We start from the raw sequence: 20,888 nt of genomic DNA, 5'->3' as shown, positions 1-20,888 counted from the left end.
TTTGAGGCTTTTATAGCAATGAAATGTAGCAAAGAAGATGTAATACCCTATGGGTGAGTAATATATACCACCAAAATGTGACAGAAAGCGCTTAATACTGTATGGATGAGTAATCTAATCCTGAAACATTTTTCTATGCTTTTTGTAAGTTTTACATACCAACGTTTTGCAACAATAACCGTGATAAACTGTATGGATGAGTCATGAAATCCATAAAAAAATTTGAATGAAAATATTTTGAAAGTGTGGTTGATGTACTTATACAGTCATAAAGGCTTTGCAGAAAGTGCAAAGTCTGACAAAAATTATGAGGAGGTTCAACCATAGACCGCTGATAGGCAACAACTGTCAGGCCTCATTAAAATATTGAATATTACGAACACTTTATGTGCAGCTGTCATCTGGTAGTGTTGAAAAGTGTAGGCTAATCCAGGTTTTTTTCATTTTTGTGAAAGTGAGCCTGTCTGCATTCTCTGTTGACAGGCGAAAGTACCTGTTTGTTATGACATGCCTGGCAGCACTAAAAACCCACTCAGACAAGTGCAGGGCAACACAATACCTCCAAGGTATAGAGGGACAGCCAGGTGTCCAGCTTTGAGACTCAACAGTTGAAAGTCACAGAGGGGTTAGGGAGTCCTCTGGTTTGGTCAGCCCGGTATTTCTTGACAATCTTTAAAAACTTTCTCTCCTTGTCAAAAATACCCGTTCATCAGATCCTAGGACCATGCCTTTGACAGTGTACCTCTGCCTCTGATGTGTGTTTCCCTGGTCTCTCCTCCCTGGTTGGGCAAGATAGCTTGCCTCCTGCTGCTAGTGTTATCTAATGGGAATTTTTTCAACATATTGTCCACAATGGACTCTTGGTATAGTACCATTTTAGAAGACCTCTGTACCTTAGGAATAAGAGGTGCAATGTAAAGTTCTCCTTGTAGCATGCAGCAAAGTGAACAACCAGTACTCTTTTTTGACCAAGATGACTGTAACGTGAGGGTCATGGGAAAGGCAGTGATACATAAGGTCAGCCATATGTGTCAAGCTCCATACAGCCAACACTTCCATGTCTCCACCATGATGAAGACACTCCATCTCCTCCTCTCTCTCTTCCTCCTCATTCCCATCCTCAGCCCATTCATGTTGGAGACACGGGGCAAAGGCTGTATGGCTACTAGCATTGCCTAAATGGCAATATCTTCATGGCAAGCACCCTGGAAATGTGCCCATTTAGCATTTGGGCCTTTGGGTGGGTGCTGGGAACTATCTTTTTCATTCCAAGGCCTATGGTAGGGACAGCTGAACACTGGGCTGGGACAAGGATTTGGAAGTGCCTGATGATGGTAAATCAGAATGTGCAAGGATAGGTGCAAGGCATCTGTGCCAGTGTTTTGGACAGGGATTTGGGAAGCACCTTGCACAGTAGAAAAAGCAGTGGTGTCACCCAATTGCACAAATCATGGACCCAGGCACTCGGCACACCAAGCTGGGTGTTTAGATGACATGTGTCTGATCATCCTGGTGGTGGTTAGATTCAGGCCCCTGCTGATCTTTGCATGGCATAGATTGCAAATGGCCATTTTGTTTGTCTCAGTACTAAAAAAATCCCCACCTGGGGAACACTCAACTCTCTAACAAAGAAATTCAGGAGTGTCGGTGCTCCATGGAACAGTTGCCCGCTTTCACCCTCTGGTCACCCCATTTCCTCTTCCTGTCTGTTTTGGTGCTGCCGATCTCTCCCCCTCAGCTCTGCTGGCCTTCCTCTGCATGCCAGCTTCCTAGGTTGGGTCGGTGACTTCGTCTTCAACCACTGAACCCTGATCTTCCTGACTTATCCAAAATTTGCAGTTCCCCACCATCATGTTCTTGTGACAGTAGCTGCTTTAAGATTTGTGCATCACTAAACAGCATGTTCTCCTGTCCCTCTTGGAGCATGCAGGTTGAGAGACCACAATCAAGAAATTATGCTATAAAGAGTGTCTACTCAATGTAACAGAAAGAATGCAAAATTGTATCAATTACAATAAAATTAAATCCAGAAAAATGTTTCAATGCTTTTTATCAGTTTTAGAGGTCACAGAATTGTTCAAAGACCACATAACACTATTGCTGAGAAATGGAAGCCAAGAAAATGTTTAAAACCGGTTTAGCAGTTTGACAGATCACAGAAATGTTCACAAACCAAATAACACTGTATGGTTGAGAAATGGAAGCCTAAAAAAAGATTAAAAGCGTTTGTTCCCTGTTAGAGATTACAGAAATGTTCACAGACCTTGTAACACTGTATGTCTGAGAAATGGAAGCCTACAAAATTTTTAAAAGCTTTTTCTCAGTTTTGGAGATCACAGAAATGTACTCCACACTAAGGAATAGTGTATGGCTGAGAAATGTAGCCCGGGAAAATGTTTCAATGCTTTTTGGGTGTGTTATATAACACAAAAAAGGACCTCAAGGCCCCCAAAAAACTGCAGCTATATATTTGCCAATGGACTACACAGGCCTGATTCCTGTCTACAGACTGGATTCTGTCACTTTGCCTGCTCCTGTGACTCTCTCTTCCTTGCTAGGCTAAATGTACATTGTATGTGATTCAAAGGATTAGCCTTTAGAAGGTTGTTAGTGTGAAGCACTCTCTCCCTTCAATACAAAGTGCCACAGAGCTATGCAATGGCGTCAGTGTGCGAGCTGGGCAACGCCTGTTTTTTATAATCCCTGATGAGATCAGATGGCAAGCCAATCACAGTAATGCAACAACCAAGATGGCTATGGAATTACAGTGACTCACAGTCAATCCCCGCATGTTTATTGGCTGCGTAACATTGAGAACATTTCATGCCAAATAATGAGCACATCCAAGCACCGTGATACTTGAGTGATAGCCGAGTATCACCGAGCACATTTGCTCATCCCTACTGGTCATGAAGGTGAAAAAAGGCTTGGGGGTTGGAGGGGTTAATGTTTTAAATAGAAGGAGGAAAATGTAATAGTTTTTTTACTAAGGAGTGAAAAAAACACTTTTGCGTATTTCAACCTTCTGTGGACACTTAATTAATTAATTTACTTGTTCCTTGAATAAAAATCTACAAAAGAATGCTAGGGATTAAAACATATTGTAACCTAAAGTTTCACAATTTTAATTTAAGAAAACTAAAATACATCAAAGAAATTCTACAACCTCCTCTGCTTAATTAAATAAATAAAAGCTAATTCAGAAGTACAACGTAATTTAGTTTGACTTATTTACTGATTTTTTTTTCAAACGTGAGTGGGAAAAACACTTATCTAGTGGCATTAATAAGTAATCTACATCTGCTTTACAAATTGTCAGTTTTTTAAGTCCTCAAGGAGGTATGTTATTTCTTACTCCTGAGATTACTCTTTACTTAAATGTAAAGTAGAAAAAAAGTTAATGAGCTTTCTGCCAAAACTATGAGCATGTGATAAAGGGCTATGGGTAGGTGAATACAAAACAAAGTAAAAAAAAAAGTAAAAGTAACACTTACATCTTGATAATTATTGCTACAAAATAACATCAGAAATGGGAGTAAAAAGATGGATATTGTGCTAACTGAATCATAATGTGAATAAAACAATAATTCAGAATTTGGCAGCTGTGGTGGAGCAACTAGGTTGTTTAAGCCTTGGGCAAAGTCAACGGTTATTTTAATGAAGGGAATGACCAGTTTTTAACCAGTTCCACACATACAGCATAAAAGACCTTTAGGTTGTATAACTAACTACCGGTATATATATCCTGTTTTTAAATTTGCAAATGTCCTAGAAAATCTGGTTCTCTGCAATGAAAAAATCCAGTTAATCCTTATGTATACTTCAATATTGTTGGATAGCATTTCATCTCTATTTGTAAGTCAAAACCAGGAGTACATTTGGGGATCAGTGGTTTTCCAAAACCGATCTCCCATTAAAGGTCCCTACAGACCTTTCATATTCTCTTCTTTTCGTTGACTCCAGAAGGGTTTCACAGAGCCTAGATTCCCTTTGGATGCATTAGTATGGGGATTGGTTCCATTTGTTATCCTTTCTTAAAATGTTGCACCACCTTATTAATCTCAGCTCACCTGTATTCCAGCTCTCTGGAAATCGACCTCACCCCCTTGTCCCTCTGGATTGCTAAGGTGGACAATTACTGAAAATAGAGGATCTTACTGCTTCACCCTATGATAAATTTGATGCCTTCATCTCCTTATGGACTCTGCGATTCCTATTTAGATATTTCAAGGAATACTGGGATCTGATTAATGGAATGTAACAATAATAAAAGATAATTAACTTTGACCCAGAAGGGGATTACTTTTAGTTGTAATTTTAACCCCTTTACCACCTTGGATGTATCCATACATTGAGGTTGCCAGGTACTTAACAACCTTGGACAGACAGAAACATCATGGTGATCACCCACGCACAGGAGCTATTCGCACCCAATCGCGTGATTCTGATTCTGACAGCTGTCACCCGGCATTCAGTGCCAGGAGCAGTGCCGCACCACTCCCAGGACTTTAACCCCCTAAATACTGCAATCAAAATTTATCTCAGCATTTAGAGAGCTGGCAGAGGGAGGATGACCTTGGATCAGAGCCCCCGCGACAACATCACAGGGGCCCGATCGTTGCTATGGTGACCAGATGTCGTCATGATGACATCCAGGTCACCCGAGGTAGAAAACTTGCTAGATGATGCTCAGCACATGATCTAACAAGTTTGTCTGTCAGTGCAGCGCTCACAGTTTGTACATCATAGGAATGTTCCTGCATTGCAATGCTTTACAAGAGGTCAGCCTGCAAAAAGTGAAAGTCCCATAGTGGGACAAAGTAAAAAAGTGAAAAAAGAGAACAAAAATTGCAAAAATATTTAAAAAGAAGCTAAAAAAATAGTAAAAACTAAAAATATATTGTACCCATAAATAAATATTTTTATAAAAAAAAACTTAAGCAAAAAATTACACATATTTGGTAATGCCGAGCCCTGCATGTCCCGTCCTGTAAAGCTGTCCTACTAGATAACCCCTTTAGTGAACACTGTAAAAAGAATAAATAAAAAACGAGGTGGAAAATTCCCTATAATGAGGCAGATGGACACCGCTAGATCACAGGTCAGACGTTGTCCACCTTTTTAGGCCACAGTTTTGTGCACTTCTAAAAAGAAGGACAACGCTGAACAGAGCCAAAGTGGAATCCAGAGTAACTCTGCTGCCTCATTATAGTGAGTGGCTCCCTAGAGGATTGCATGTGAATCACCTCACTTTAGAGATGGAAACCCCAATATAAAAGCCCAGCGTAGAGCACTGGATAAATGTGATCCCTAATGTTATGTAAAATGTTCCAAACAAAAGCTTCAAATGAATCCACAAAAAAGCAAGTCTCCACTCAGGTACGTCATGTGTCAATGGAAATATAGGGGCTTCCACATTAGTGATAGCACTAAGAATCTGGAAAAGAGCTATGGCTCCTCACCCACCAAGGAAATCTAGCGAATTCTGCACTCCCAAATCCAAATGCCTCCTTCCTTTTTAAACACCAGGGTGTGCCTAAACCCCAGTTAGCGTTCACATGTTTGACATTTCTGTAGCGATGAGAGCTTGCTTAATTTATGAGTGCATGTCTCAAGAAGCATGAGCTGGGCACAACATACTGGTCAATACAACTTACTGGTCACTACAACGGCAGTTTGCAATTTTCATTCAGCAACATCCACTGCTGCTTGTTTCTAGAAAACACCCATGAAGTCAAAATAGTCACTACACCTGTAGCTAAATTGCCAAAGGGGTATAATTTCCGAAATGGGTTCACTTGAAGAAGGGGATGATACAGCATTTTTTCTTACAGTGCCTTGCGAAAGTATTCGGCTCCCTGGAACTTTTCAACCTTTTCCCACATATCATGTTTCAAACATAAATATACCAAATGCAAATTTTTGGTGAAGAATCAACAACAAGAGGAACACAATTGTGAAGTTGAACAAAATGTATTGGTTATTTTAAATTTTTGTGGAAATAAAAAAACTGAAAAGTGCGGCGTGCAATATTATTCGGCCCCTTTACTTTCAGTGCAGCAAACTCACTCCAGAAGTTCATTGTGGATCTCTGAATGATCCAATGTTGTCCTAAATGCCTAATGATGATAAATATAATCCACCTGTGTGTAATCAAGTCTCCGTATAAATGCACCTGCTCTGTGATAGTCTCAGGGTTCTGTTTGAAGCACAGAGAGCATCATGAAGACCAAGGAACACAACAGGCAGGTCTGTGACACTGTTGTGGAGAAGTTTAAAGCTGGATTTGGATACAAAATGATTTCGAAAACTTTAAACATCCAAAGGAGCACTGTGCAAGCGATCATATTGAAATGGAAGGGGTATCATACCATTGCAAATCTACCAAGACTCGGCCGTCCCTCTAAACTTTCATCTCAAACAAGGAGAAGACTGATCAGAGATGCAGCCAAGAGGCCCATGATCACTCTGAATGAACTGCAGAGATCTACAGCTGAGGTGGGACAGTCTGTCCATAGGACAGCAATCAGTCGTACACTGCACAAATCTGGCCTTTATGGAAGAGTAGCAAGAAGAAAGCCATTTCTCAAAGCTATCCATAAAAAGTGTCATTTAAAGTTTGCAACAAGCCACCTGGGAGATACACCAAACATGTGGAAGAAGGTGCTCTGGTCAGATGAAACCAAAATCAAACTTTTTGGCAACGATATGTTTGGCGTAAAGGCAACACAGCTCATCACCCTGAACACACCATCCCCACTGTCAAACATGGTGGTAGCAGCATCATGGTTTGTGTCTGCTTTTCTTAAGCAGGGACAAGGAAGATGGTTAAAATTGACGGGAAGATGGATGGAGCCAAATACAGGACCATTCCTGAAGAAAACCTGTTGGAGTCTGCAAAAGACCTGAGACTGTGACGGAGATTTGTCTTCCAACAAGACAATGATCCCAAAGATAAAGCAAAATCTACAATGGAATGGTTCACAAATAAACATATCCAGGTGTTAGAATGGCCAAGTCAAAGTCCAGACCTCAATCCAATCGAGAATCTGTGGAAAGAGCTGAAAACTGCTGTTCACAAACGATCTCCATCAAACCTCACTGAGCTCAAGTTGCTTGCCAAGGAAAAATGGGCAAGAATTTCAGTCTCTCGATGTACAAAACTGATAGAGACATACCGCAAGTGACTTGCAGCTGTAATTGAAGCAAAAGGTGGCGCAACAAAGTATTAAGTTAAAGGGGCTGAATAATATTGCACGCCCCACTTTTCAGTTTTTGAAATTCCACAAAAATTTAAAATAACCAATAAATTTCGTTCAACTTCACAATTGTGTTCCACTTGTTGTTGATCCTTCACCAAAAATTTACATTTGGTATCTTTATGTTTGAAGCATGATATGTGGGAAAAGATTGAAAAGTTTCACGAAGCCGAATACTTTCGCAAGGCACTGTAATTATGCCAGACATAAATTGTGTAGGCCCAGAATCATAAACTGTTGTCTGAAGTATTGACTCTTCTTGTAGGATGAAAATTTACCCTAATATTATCTCCTACATATGGCTAAGCAGTACTGTACAGACACATATGGGGTATTTTGACTTTTTGGCAGAAATTGTGGGACAAAATTTGGTGCAATTTTTACCCATTTCCTAATGTGATCTGGGGCTAAAACAAAATTTTGTTGGTAAAAATGTAATTCATTTTTTCTTCACTTCCCAATGGAATAAAATTGTGTGACTCACCTGTGGTGGCAATATGATCTCTGCACCCCTAGATGAATTCATTGAAAGGTGTAGTTTGAAAAATACGGAGTCTCTTAAAAGGGTTTCTGGCACCTTAGGAGGTCTGCCAAACATGGCCCCCTCAATCCAGTAGAGCAAAATCTGAACTCCAATATGGCGCCTCTTTCCTTTTGAGCTTTGCACTGTGCCTCAAAAGTAGTTTTCAACCACATATGGGGTATTAACAAACTCAGGAGAAATTGCACAGCAAATTTTGGGATCCATTTTCTCTTGCTATCCTTGTGAAAATGAAAAAAAAATGGGGCTAAAACAACATTTTTGGGTGGAAAATATATTTTGCTCATTTTCACTGATCAACTGTTAGGGGTCGAGTTTCCCCCTCTGCACAGGGGAAATCTCGGTCCATCTCCGCTGCAGTCTCCCATTCTTCTCCTGCCGCAGTGGATCCTGCTCAGCGGAGATGTCGGTCCCAGCGTCTCGCTCAGGCTGACTCTGTACAAAGAGTTACTGCTGCTTCTCCTGCTTCTGCCATTGAAGCCAGTGTTGGGCAGCGGCGAGCAGATGCTTCTGGGACTAAGTCCTGCTTTTCTCGTTCTGAGCATGCCCAGGGTAAGATCTCTCAGTGGAGATCAAGGGTCACATGTTCAGATACTGCAGTCTAATCGTTTGGTCCTTCTAGGAAGGTCCTGTAGGTGCGCAGGCTCTGTAGCAGCCTCTCATTGGTCTTCCTAGGAAGGTCCTGTACGTGCTGCAACTATTTAAGGCTCGCATGGCCGCACGGCCATGTGCTAGTGTCTTTCTAAAGTTATGTGCTTTGCGCCAGTGTGGTCATGTGAGTGTGTGTTCAGGGACCTGGCCGAAATAAGCCCTTAGAATGCTGGCACCTCCGGTGAGGAGTTATGTGTGCATGCATGACCACTGACTGCTCTCATTTGGGTAGTTAGCCTGTGCCTCTGTGAAGTCAAACAGGACACAGAGCTTTGCTTTCTCAGCTACTCTGTGAAACTAACAGAGCTAGTTCATACCGCCATATAGTGCCGCCGTTTACTAGCAGCAGGCTCTCCTGCACGGTGGACGCCGGGCTGCGAACGCATCTACTTCAATAAAACATTTATATTTACTCGGTGCGTTCCGCTAGCCCTAACATCAACGTTGTAAAATTCTGTGAAGCACCTGTGGATTCAAGGTGCTCACCACACATCTAGATAAATTCCTTGAGTGGTCTAGTTTCCAAAATAGGGTCACTTGTTGGGGGTTTACACTGTTTTGGCACATCAGGGGCTCTGCAAATGCGAAATAACACCTGCATACCATTCCATCAAAGTCTTCGTTCCAAAACTTCTTACTTTCTGAGCCCTGCTGCATGCCCAAACAGTAGTTTTCTCCCACTCAAGGGGTATCTACATACTCAGGAGAAATTGCACAACAAATTTTTGGGGTAACTTTTACCCTTGTGAAAATAAAAAATTGGGGCTAAAAGAACATTTTCCTGGCGAAAATGTGATTTTGTTTTTTATTTTCACTGATCTATAAAACTTCTAAACTTCTGTGAAGTACCTGTGGGTTCAAGGTGTTCCCACATATCTAGATAAGTTCCCTGAGGGGTCTAGTTTGCAAAATTAGGTCTTTTGTTGGGGATTTCCACTGTTTAGGCACATCAGGGGCTCTCCAACATGACATGGCGTCCACTACTTATTGCAGCAAATTTTGCTTTCAAAAAGTCATATGGCGCTCCTACCCTTCCAAGCCCTGCCGTACGCCCAAACGGTGGTTTTCCTCCACCTATTCGGTATCGGCATGCTCAGGAGAAATTGCACAAGAAATTTAACAGTGCAATTTCTCCTGTTACCCTTATTAAAATGCAAAATTTGGGGCTAAATAACATTTTTTGTAAGTGATTTTTTTATTTTCACGGCTCAACATTATAAACTTTTGTGTGCTTAACACACATCTAGATAAGTTTCCATAGGGGTCTAGTTTCCATAATAATATCACATGTAGGCACTGTCTAAGCAAATCAAGGGATCTCCAAACGCAACATAGAGTCCGCTAATTATTCCAGTAAAATTTCATTACATTATACGTGCAGTGGATTTCCCACACATATAGGGTATTGATATGCTCAGGAGAAATTGCACAACAAATTTTGTGGTCCATTTTTTCCTGTTACCCTTGTGAAAATAAAAACATTTGTGTCTAAAATAAATTTTTTGTGAACAAAAGTTAAATGTTCATTTTTTTCTTTCCACATGCAATTAATTCCTGTGAAGCATCTGAAGGATTAATAAACCTCTTGGATGTGCAAGGTGCAGATTTTAGAATGGTGTCACTTTTGGGTATTTTCTGTCATATAAGACCCTGAAAGTCACTTCAAATGTGCTGGGGTCCATAAAAAAATGGTTTTATACATTTTGTTGGAAAAATTATAAATCGCTTTTAACCTTTATAACTTCCTAACAAAAAAAAAATATGTTTAAAAAATTTTGCTGATGTAATGTAGACTTACGGGAAATTTTATTTATGAACTATTTTGTGAGCCATGTCTCTCTGATTTAAGGGCATAAAAATTAAAAGTTTGAAAATTGCTACATTTTCACCAAATTTCCTTGTTTGTTTTTTTTACAAATAAACACAAGTCATATTGAAGAAAATTTACCACTAACACGAAGTGCAATACAGTATGTCACAAAAAACATTCTCAGAATCAGTGGGATCCATTTTCAGAGTTATTACCTCATAAAGTGACACTGGTCGGAATTGTAAAATTTGGCCTGGTCATGAAGGTGCAAACAACCTTGGGGGTTAAAGGCATTAACCATATATAGGCCTATCAGAAAATGAAGACTTATATTTTAAAAATTAACAAACTTTATTGATACACAAATAACAATGTACAATCAAATAAAGGCTATAAGATAGTACAGTACAAAACAGACACCATGTCCAAAGATGGAACAGAAATCTACTACTGTATATGCCTTCCTTCCTTTTCCATTCATTCCAAGGGTCCTGAGGAAAACCCAGGAACATCAGGCTGCAGTAATACTGATCGCCCCTTCTGGCTGAAAAGGATCTGGTCTCCTCTATCATATGGCTCTAGATGGAAGATGCACTTCCCCTTTCAGAAAGGACAGACTTTTTCAGTCAAGGTCCCCTCATACATCAAAATATACATCTATTGCTATTGACAACTTGGATCCTGAGAGGCAGATCTTAACCCCTTTCTAACCTCGGACGGGATAGTACGTCCGAGGTCAGAACCCCTGCTTTGATGCGGGCTCCGGCGGTGAGCCCACATCAAAGCCGGGACATGTCAGCTGTTTTGAACAGCTGACATGTGCTCGCAATAGCGGCGGTTGGAATTGCGATCCACACGCCTCTATTAATTAGTTAAATGCCGCTGTCAAACGCTGACAGCGGCATTTAACTACACCATGTGCAGAATTATTAGGCAAGTTGTATTTTAGAGGATTATTTTTATTATTGATCAACAACTATGTTCTCAATCAACCCAAAAGACTCATAAATATCAAAGCTTAATATTTTTGGAAGTTGGAGTGGGTTATTTTTTAGATTTGGCTATCTTAGGAGGATATCTGTTTGTGCAGGTAACTATAACTGTGCAGAATTATTAGGCAACTTAATAAAAACCAAATATATTCCCATCTCACTTGTTTATTTTCACCAGGTAAACCAAAATAACTGCACAAAATTTAGAAACAAACATTTCTGAGATGCAAAAACAAAACCCCCCGAAATTAGTGACCAATATAGCCACCATTCTTTATGATGACACTCAACAGCCTTCCATCCATAGATTCTGTCAGTTGCTTGATCTGTTTACGATCAACATTGCATGCAGCAGCCACCACAGCCTCCCAGACACTGTTCCGAGAGGTGTACTGGTGTAGATCTCACATTTTATGAGGGACCACAGGTTCTCTATGGGGTTCAGATCAGGTGAACAAGGGGGCCATGTCATTATTTTTTCTTCTTTGAGACCTTTACTGCCCAGCTACGCTGTGGAGTAGTTGGAGGCATGTGATGGAGCATTGTCCTGCATGAAAATTATGCTTTTCTTGGACAATACCGACTTCTTCCTGTACCACAGCTTGAAGAAGTTGTCTTCCAGAAACTGGCAGTAGGTCTGGGAGTTGAGCTTCACTCCATCCTCAACCCGAAAAGGTCCCACAAGTTCATCTTTGATGATACCAGCCCATACCAGTACTCCACCTCCACCTTGCTGGAGTGGGAGTGGAGCTCTCTGCCCTTTACTGATCCAGCCTCTGGCCCACCCATCTGGCCCATCAAGAGTCACTCTCATTTCATCAGTCCATAAAACCTTTGAAAAGTCAGTCTTAAGATATTTCTTGGCCCAGTCTTGATGTTTTATCATATGTTTTTTGTTCAAAGGTGGTCATTTTTCAGCCCTCTTTACCTTGGCCATGTCCCTGAGTATTGCACACCTTGTGCTTTTTGTTACTCCAGTAACGTTTCAGCTCTGAAATAGGGCAAAACTGGTGGCAAATAGCATCTTGGCAGCTTCACGCTTGATTTTCCTCAATTCACGGGCAGTTATTTTGCACCTTTTTTGCCCAACACACTTCTTGCGACCCTGTTGGCTATTTGCCATGAAACGCTTGATTGTTCGGTGATCACGCTTCAAAATTTTGGCAATTTCAAGACTGCTGCATCCCTCTGCAAGACATCTCACAATTTTGGACGTTTCAGAGCTCGTCAAATCTCTCTTCTGACCCATTTTGCCAAAGGAAAGGAAGTTGCCTAATAATTAAGCACACCTTATATAGGGTTTTGATGTCATTAGACAACACCCCTCCTCATTACAGAGATGCACATCACCTGATTTACTTTATTGGCAGTTGGCTCTCAAGCCTGATCAACTTGGAGTGGAACAACATGTATAAAAAGTATCATGTGATCAAAATACAACTTGCCTAATAATTCTGCACACAGTGGTAGTGCTTCCGGCCATCGGGTCCAAAATGAGCGCATCGCTGACCCCCGTCACGTGATCGGGGGTCAGCGATGCATCAGCATAACAACCAGAGGTCTCCTTCAGATGGTTGTTGATGCCGGATTGCTGTGAGTGCCACCCTGTGGTCGGCGCTCATAGCAATGCAGTAAATCTGCTACATAGGAGCGATCTGAGCTTCGCTCCTATGTAGCGGAGTCGATCAGGCTATGCCAGCTTCTAGCCTTCCATGGAGGCTATTGAAGCATGGCAAAAGTTAAAAAAAAGGTTTTAAAAAATATGAAAAAATTGGAAAAAATATAAAAGTTTAAATCACCCCCCTTTCGCCCCATTCAAAATAAAACAATTAATAAAATCAAACCTACACATATTTGGCATCGCCACATTCAGAATCGCCCGATCTATCAATAACAAAAAAGGATTAACCTGATCGCTAAATGGTGTAGTGAGAAAAAAAATTGAAAAGCCAGAATTATGTTTTTTTGGTCACCGCGACATTGCATTAAAATGCAATAACGGGCGATTAAAAGAACGTATCTGCACAAATGTGATATCATTAAAAACATCAGCTCGGCACGAAAAAATAAGCCCTCACCCAACCCCAGATCATGAAAAATGGAGACACTAAGAGTATCGGAAAATTGGGCAATTTTTTTTTTTTTTTTATCAAAGTTTGGAATTTCTTTTTACCACTTAGATGAAAAAATAACTTAGACATGTTCGGTGTCTATGAACTCGTAATGACCTGAAGAATCAAAATGGCAAGTCAGTTTTAGCTTTTAGTAAATCTAGCAAAAAAGCCAAACAAAAAACAAGTGTGGGATTGCACTTTTTTGCAATTTCACCGCACTTGGAATTTTTTTCCCTTTTTCTAGCACATGAAATGGTAAAACCAATGATGTTGTTCAAAAGTACAATTTGTCCCGCAAAAAATAAGCCCTCACATGGCCATATTGACTGAAAAATAAAAAAGTTATGGCTCTGGGAAGGAGGGGAGCAAAAACGAAAATGAAAAACTGAAAAAAGCTGGGGTCATGAAGGGGTTAATGTCCCAGGCTCTGTCAGAGCGAGTGGTCACAACAACTATGCAAGCAAGTACAGTGGGGAAAAAAAGTATTTAGTCAGCCACCAATTGTGCACGTTTTCCCACTTTAAAAAATGAGCAAGGCCAGTAATTGATTTCATAGGTAGACCACAACTATGAGAGTCAAAATGAGAAAATAAATCCAGAAAATCACCTTGTCTGATTTGGCAAGATTTATTTGGCAAATTATGAAGGAAAATAAGTATTTGGTCACCTAAAAAAAAGGCAAAATTTCTGGCTCTCATCAGACCTGTAACTTCTTCTTTAAGAAGCCCCTCTGTCCTCCACTCATTACCTGTAGTAATGGCACCTGTTTGAACTTGTTATCAGTATAACGCCGGAGTCACAATAGAGAGTTTTTCGGACGTATGAGAGGCGCAAAAACTACGCATTGCACACGGACCAATGATTCGCTATGGGGCAGCTCCTATCTGCTGTATATTTTGCAGCCGTATTTTACGGGCTGAGAAAATCGCAGCATGCTGCGTTTGTCAGCGTATTGCACAAAAAATCCACCAATGAAAGTCTAAGGGGGCGAGAAAAATACAGATTACACACGGACCATCAGTGTGACTTGCGAGAAATACGCAGCGGTGTTCTATAGAAAAGCCGGTAATTCAGTGCGGTGTACAGTAAAATCACACTGATAGGTTAGATTAGAATAGATCAAATAAATGTCTACACATAGTATAGGTATATATATATATATATATATATATATATATACACTAGCTGTACTACCCGGCTTCGCCCGGGGTAATAACTGCTGTTAGCAAAATAGAATGTGTTAACAAAAATTTATTCTGCACAAAAAAACCACAAAACAAATAGATAGAAATGTAATTATTAAAAGGCAAAAACTAAGCTAATAGAAGCATTTTACAACATATATTTCAACACCAGAGATATTCCACACAGATTTAACTAAATTGGCCAAGTAATGTGAAGTAATCTTCTACTACTTATTCGAGAGCCTTTTGATAAACGACATTCTTAGTTTTTCCTTCAGGTGCAAAGACAAACAGATTTTTGGCTGTTCCAACTCTTGAACAGGCCACATAAAGTTGACCATGAGAAAAGCATGGAGATTGTAAATCTAAGCTAGCTGAAGAGCCCGGCGTTGCCTGGGCATAGTAAATATCTGTGGTTAGTTATAGCACCTCACTTCTCTTATTTTCCCATCACGCCTCTCATTTTCCCCATCACATCTTTCATTTACCCCCTCACATCTCTCATTTTCTCCCTCACACCTCTCATTTTCCCCCTCACTCCTCTTATTTTCCCCCTCACTCCTCTCATTCCCCCCTAACACTTGTCATTTCGACCTCACATCTGTCATTTTCCGATCACTCCACTATTTTCCCTCACTCCTCTCATTTTGCACTCACACCTTTTCATTTTCACCTCACACCTCTCATTTTCACCTCAGTATATACATGTTTGTCATCTCCCTTATATATAGTATACACCTGTATGTCATCTCCTGTATATAGTATAAACCTGTATGTCATCTCCCCTGTATATAGTATATACCTGCTGTGTGTCATCTCCCCTGTATATAGTATATACCTGTATGTCATCTCCTCCTATATATAGTATATACCTGTATGTAATCTCCTCCTGTATATAGTATATACCTGTGTGTCATCTCACCTATATATAGTATATATCTGTGTGTCATCTCCTCCTGTATATAGTATATACCTGTATGTCATCTCCTCCTATACATAGCATATACCTAATAATACAAAATAGGAAACATATCAGCGCCTATAATCAATATAATAAATCACAAATCATAAAGTTCAGGCACTGAATAGGACTTGTAGTGGACAGACTGCAATTCGGAATATCGAAGAACCCACAAGAACAAAAGCAGTCAAAAAGTCCAATTATATGCAAAATATCAAAATCTTTATTAGAAATATAGGTGAACAGACAGCAGGGGATGAATTCCCCATGATAGCCTCAACACATCTAGAAAGGGCACAGATAGGTGTGCAACAGAGTATCCAATGCAAGGCATAATATACCACCCATTTTATCAACACATATAACAGTCAAGTGACATAAATCGCCATAAAGCATAAATACTTGAATAGTACAAGTATTTATGCTTTATGGCGATTTATGTCACTTGATTTTGATATTTTGCATATAATTGGACTTTTTGACTGCTTTTGTTCTTGTGGGTTCTTCGATAGCATATACCTGTATGTCATCTCCTCCTGTATATACTATATACCTGTAGGTAATCTGCTCCTGTATATAGTATATACCTGTGTGTCATCTCCTCCTGTATATAGTATATACCTGTATGTCATCTCCTGCTGTATGTAGTATGTACCTGTATGTCATCTCCTCCTCTATATAGTATATACCTGTGTGTCATCTCTCCTGTATATAGTATATATCTGTGTGTCATCTCCTCCTGTATATAGTATATACCTGTGTGCCATCTCCCCTGTAAATAGTATATACCTGTGTGTCATCTCCTCCTGTATATAGTATATATCTGTATGTCATCTCCTCCTGTATTAGAGCTCGTTCACACGTTATTTGGTCAGTATTTTTACCTCAGTATTTGTAAGCTAAATTGGCAACCTGATAAATCTCCAGCCAACAGTAAGCCCACCCCCTGGCAGTATATATTAGCTCACACATACACATAATAGACTGGTCATGTGACTGACAGCTGCCGGATTCCTATATGGTACATTTGTTGCTCTTGTAGTTTTTCAGCTTATTAATCAGATTTTTATTTTTGAAGGATAATACCAGACTTGTGTGTGTTTTAGGGCGAGTTTCGTGTGTCAAGTTGTGTGTGTTGAGTTGCGTGTGGCGACATGCATGTAGCGACTTTTGTGAGATGAGTTTTGTGTGGCGACATGCGTGTAGCAACTTTTTGTGTGTCGAGTTGCATGTGACAGGTTAGTGTAGCAAGTTGTGTGCAGCAAGTTTTGCGCATGGCGAGTTTTGCGCGTGGCGAGTTTTATGTGTGGTGCTTTTTGAGTATGTGCAAGTTTTGTGTGAGGCAACTTTTGCATGTGTTGCAACTTTTGTGCATGTGGCAATTTTTCCGCGTGTGCAAGTTTTGCGTGTGGCGAGTTTTCCATGAGGTGAGTTTTGCACGTGTGGCGAGTTTTGCATGTGGAGAGTTTTGCATGTGGCGAGTTTTGAGCTGCGACTTTTGTGTTTCAACTTTTATGTGGCGAGGTTGGTGTATGTGTGGTGAAATGTGCGCTGAGGGTGGTATATGTGTTCGAGCACGTGGTAGTGTGTGGCGCATTTTGTGTGTGTGTGTGTTCATATCCCCGTGGTGGTGTAGTGATTATCCCATGTCGGGGCCCCACCTTAGCAACTGTACAGTATATACTCTTTGGCGCCATCGCTCTCATTCTTTAAGTCCCCCTTGTTCACATCTGGCAGCTGTTAATTTGCCTCCAACACTTTTCCTTTCATTTTTTCCCCATTATGTAGATAGGGGCAAAATTGTTTGGTGAATTGAAAAGCGCGGGGTTAAAATTTCACCTCACAACATAGCCTATGAGGCTCTCGGGGTCCAGACGTGTGACTGTGCAAAATTTTGTGCCTGTAGCTGCGACTCCTCCAACACTTTTCCTTTCACTTTTTCCCCATTATGTAGATAGGGGCAAAATTGTTTGGTGAATTGGAAAGCGCGGGGTTAAAATTTCACCTCACAACATAGCCTATGACGCTCTCGGGGTCCAGATGTGTGACTGTGCAAAATTTTGTGGCTGTAGCTGCGACGGTTCAGATGCCAATCCCGGACATACACACATACATACATACACACATACACACATTCAGCTTTATATATTAGATATATGTCATTGAGACACATATATATATATATATATATATATATATATATATATTTATTTAATACAGAGCTAGATAGCATAAAAGCCGGTAATTCAATTGCCGGCTTTTGCCATCTCCTTTCCAAACCCGACAGGATATGAGACATGGTTTACATACAGTAAACCATTTCATATCCCTTTTTTTTGCATATTCCTCACTAATAATGTTAGTAGAGTGTGTGTGCAAGATTTCGGGGCTCTAGCTGTTAAAATAAAGGGTGAAATCGTGAAAAAAACTGGCATCAGCTCCCGCGCAATTTTCTCTGCCAGAGTGGGAAATCCAGTGACTGAGGGCAGATATTAATAGCCTAGAGAAGGACCATGGATATTGCCCCCCCTGGTTAAAAACATCAGCCCCCAGCCACCCCAGAAAAGACACATCTGTAAGATGCGCCTATTCTGGCACTTAGCCTCTCTCTTCCCACTCCCGAGTAGCGGTGGGATATGGGGTAATAAAGGGTTAATGTCACTTTGCTATTGTAAGGTGACATTAAGCCTGGTTAGTAATGGAGAGGTGTCAATGACACACCTATCCATTATTAATCCAATAGTAATAAAGGGTTTATAATACATACACACATTGAGAATAAAGTATTTTATTGAAATAAGTACACACATGGGGTTGTAAAATCTTTATTATACACTTAATCCACCTGAAGACCCTCGTTCTGTAAAAGAAAAAAAAAGAAAAAAGCAACAATATCCTATACCTTTCCGGCGCTCAGTCACGTCCCACGCTGTAAATCCATCTGAAGGGGTTAAATAATTTTACAACCAGGAGCCTGCTAATGCAGCTGTTGCTCCTAGCTGTAAAATCTGGGGAATGAATGGAATGCAGGGGAACGTAGCATGGTAGACTTGCAGTGCTGCGCCCCCTGCTGGCATAAACTCATATGAACTCTAGCGTGGGAATTTTTCTGAATATTTTCTCATGCTAGAGTTCATATGAGTTTATGCCAGCAGGGGACGCAGCACCGCAAGCCTACGATGCTACGTTCCCCTGCATTCCATTAATTCCCCAGATTTTACAGCCAGGAGCAACAGCTGCATTAGCAGGCTCCTAGTTGTAAAATTATTTAACCCCTTCAGATGGATTTACAGCGTGGGACGTGACTGAGCACCGGAAAGGTATGGGATATTGTTGCCTTTTTCTTTTACAGAACGAGGGTCTTCAGGTGGATTAAGTGTATAATAAAGATTTTACAACCCCATGTGTGTATTTATTTCAATAAAATACTTTATTCTTAATGTGTGTGTATTATTAACCCTTTATTACTATTGGATTAATAATGGATAGGTGTCTCATTGACACCTCTCCATTATTAACCAGGCTTAACGTCACCTTACAATAGCAAGGTGATATTAACCCTTTATTACCCCATATCCCACCGATACTCAGGAGTGGGAAGAGAGAGGCTACGTGCCAGAATAGGCTCATCTTACAGATGTGCCTTTTCTGGGGTGACTGGGGGCAGATGTTTTTAGCCAGGGGGGGCAATAACCATGGTCCCTCTCTAGGCTATTAATATCTGCCCTCAGTCACTGGCTTTCCCACTATGGCAGAGAAAATTGCGCGGGAGCCCATGCCAGTTTTTTCCGCGATTTAACCCTTTATTTTAATAGCTAGAGCCCCCAAATTTTGCACACACACTCTACTAACATTATTAGTGAGGAATATGCAAAATAAAAAGGGATATGAAATGGTTTACTGTATGTAAGCAATGTCTCATATCTTGTTGGGTTTGATAAGGAGATAGCAAAAGCCGGCAATTGAATTACTGGCTTTTATGCTATCTAGCGCTGTATGAAATATATTATAGACTGTATTATAACTGTATATTATAGACTATATATATAGAGTGTATATATGTTTTCAGTAATATTTGAGCCCATTATATGTCCATTTTGCAAGGTTGCGAGAAAAAAACGCAGTACGGATGCCATACGGATTACATACAGAGGATGACATGCGGAAAATACGCAGCCACACCCTGCCTACGGAAACATACGGATCACTGTTTTGGGATCATTTCTGCGTATTACGCCTGTAAAAAACAGACCGTATTTCCCTACGCTGAGTGTGACGCCGGCCTAAAAGACAGCTGTCTTTTTCCCCCACTGTAAATAGTAAACCTGTAGCTTCTGCTATTTATTCTAAAATCAGGAAGTTTTGCTCTCATTTTGGGGAATCCATTATCTATCGACATCTTGGGATTCGAAAGGGATTAAGACCAAGCACACTAAGAGTCCAGATCTTAGCTACAAGCCATAGTTTTTTTTTAAATTATTTAAGCGGTTTAGAAAAAATCCAGAACATTAAACAAGCCAAATGTATTCATTTTTTACAATCATTTTCTCAGATCCATAACTTTTAAAATTTTTCGTCACTAGAACTGAATGATAGCTTTTTTTTTCTTTGAGTTGTCAGTATTAAAAAAAGGGCTACACAATAATTGCATCGTAATTATACGATAAAAATGTACCAATGATTAAGAAAGGTTGCTCTTGATGGACCTGGGTCTTTTTTTTTCTTTACTATGTAATAGAGTGAAGACATTTGTATGGTTAACCCATATCTTCTTTTTCATATCTTATCCCATTCTTTGGTTGGACTTAATCTTTATATTTAAAAAAGATTTATGTTGCTTTTATACTGAGACATGCTTCAAGTTACAGTCCTAAAATCTGAAACTGCACTACAGAGAAATTCTTCTGTTAGCTTGTCTGTCAGGTCAGACTTTCCTCAAAATGAGATATTAGTACTATATTGAGGGAATAAAAGCTTAAAAAACTTTTAGAACTTTTTTTGTAATGAGCCAGTATGTAACACAGGAGCAGGATGGCAATATTTGACAGAAGACGTTTTGGCTTTAGCCATCACTAATGCCTAACGGAACAGATGGTGACAGAGGTAAAGGAAGCCAGGAGTCATAGAACAAGAACAGAACATTAGCAACCAATTTAGAAGGCAAAGGTAAGACTTCATCAAATATCAATTAAGAAAGCACTGCACTTTGGGAAAGGCTTTAACATTTATAAATCACATGCAGCAATTTTAGTGAAAGAAATCCTGCACTGTGTTTTATCATGATCAAGTTACATTTTTATGATCGTAAACAATATTGAGTGTTATAAATCCTTGTGGTGTCATTTATTGCCTTTAATTACTTTACCCACAAACAGC

Source organism: Ranitomeya variabilis, chromosome 3, assembly GCF_051348905.1.
Source record: "Ranitomeya variabilis isolate aRanVar5 chromosome 3, aRanVar5.hap1, whole genome shotgun sequence".
In the NCBI taxonomy this organism is placed as follows: Eukaryota; Metazoa; Chordata; class Amphibia; order Anura; family Dendrobatidae; genus Ranitomeya; species Ranitomeya variabilis.
The sequence above is the reverse complement of the archived record's forward strand: the minus strand, read 5'-3'. Positions refer to the sequence as shown.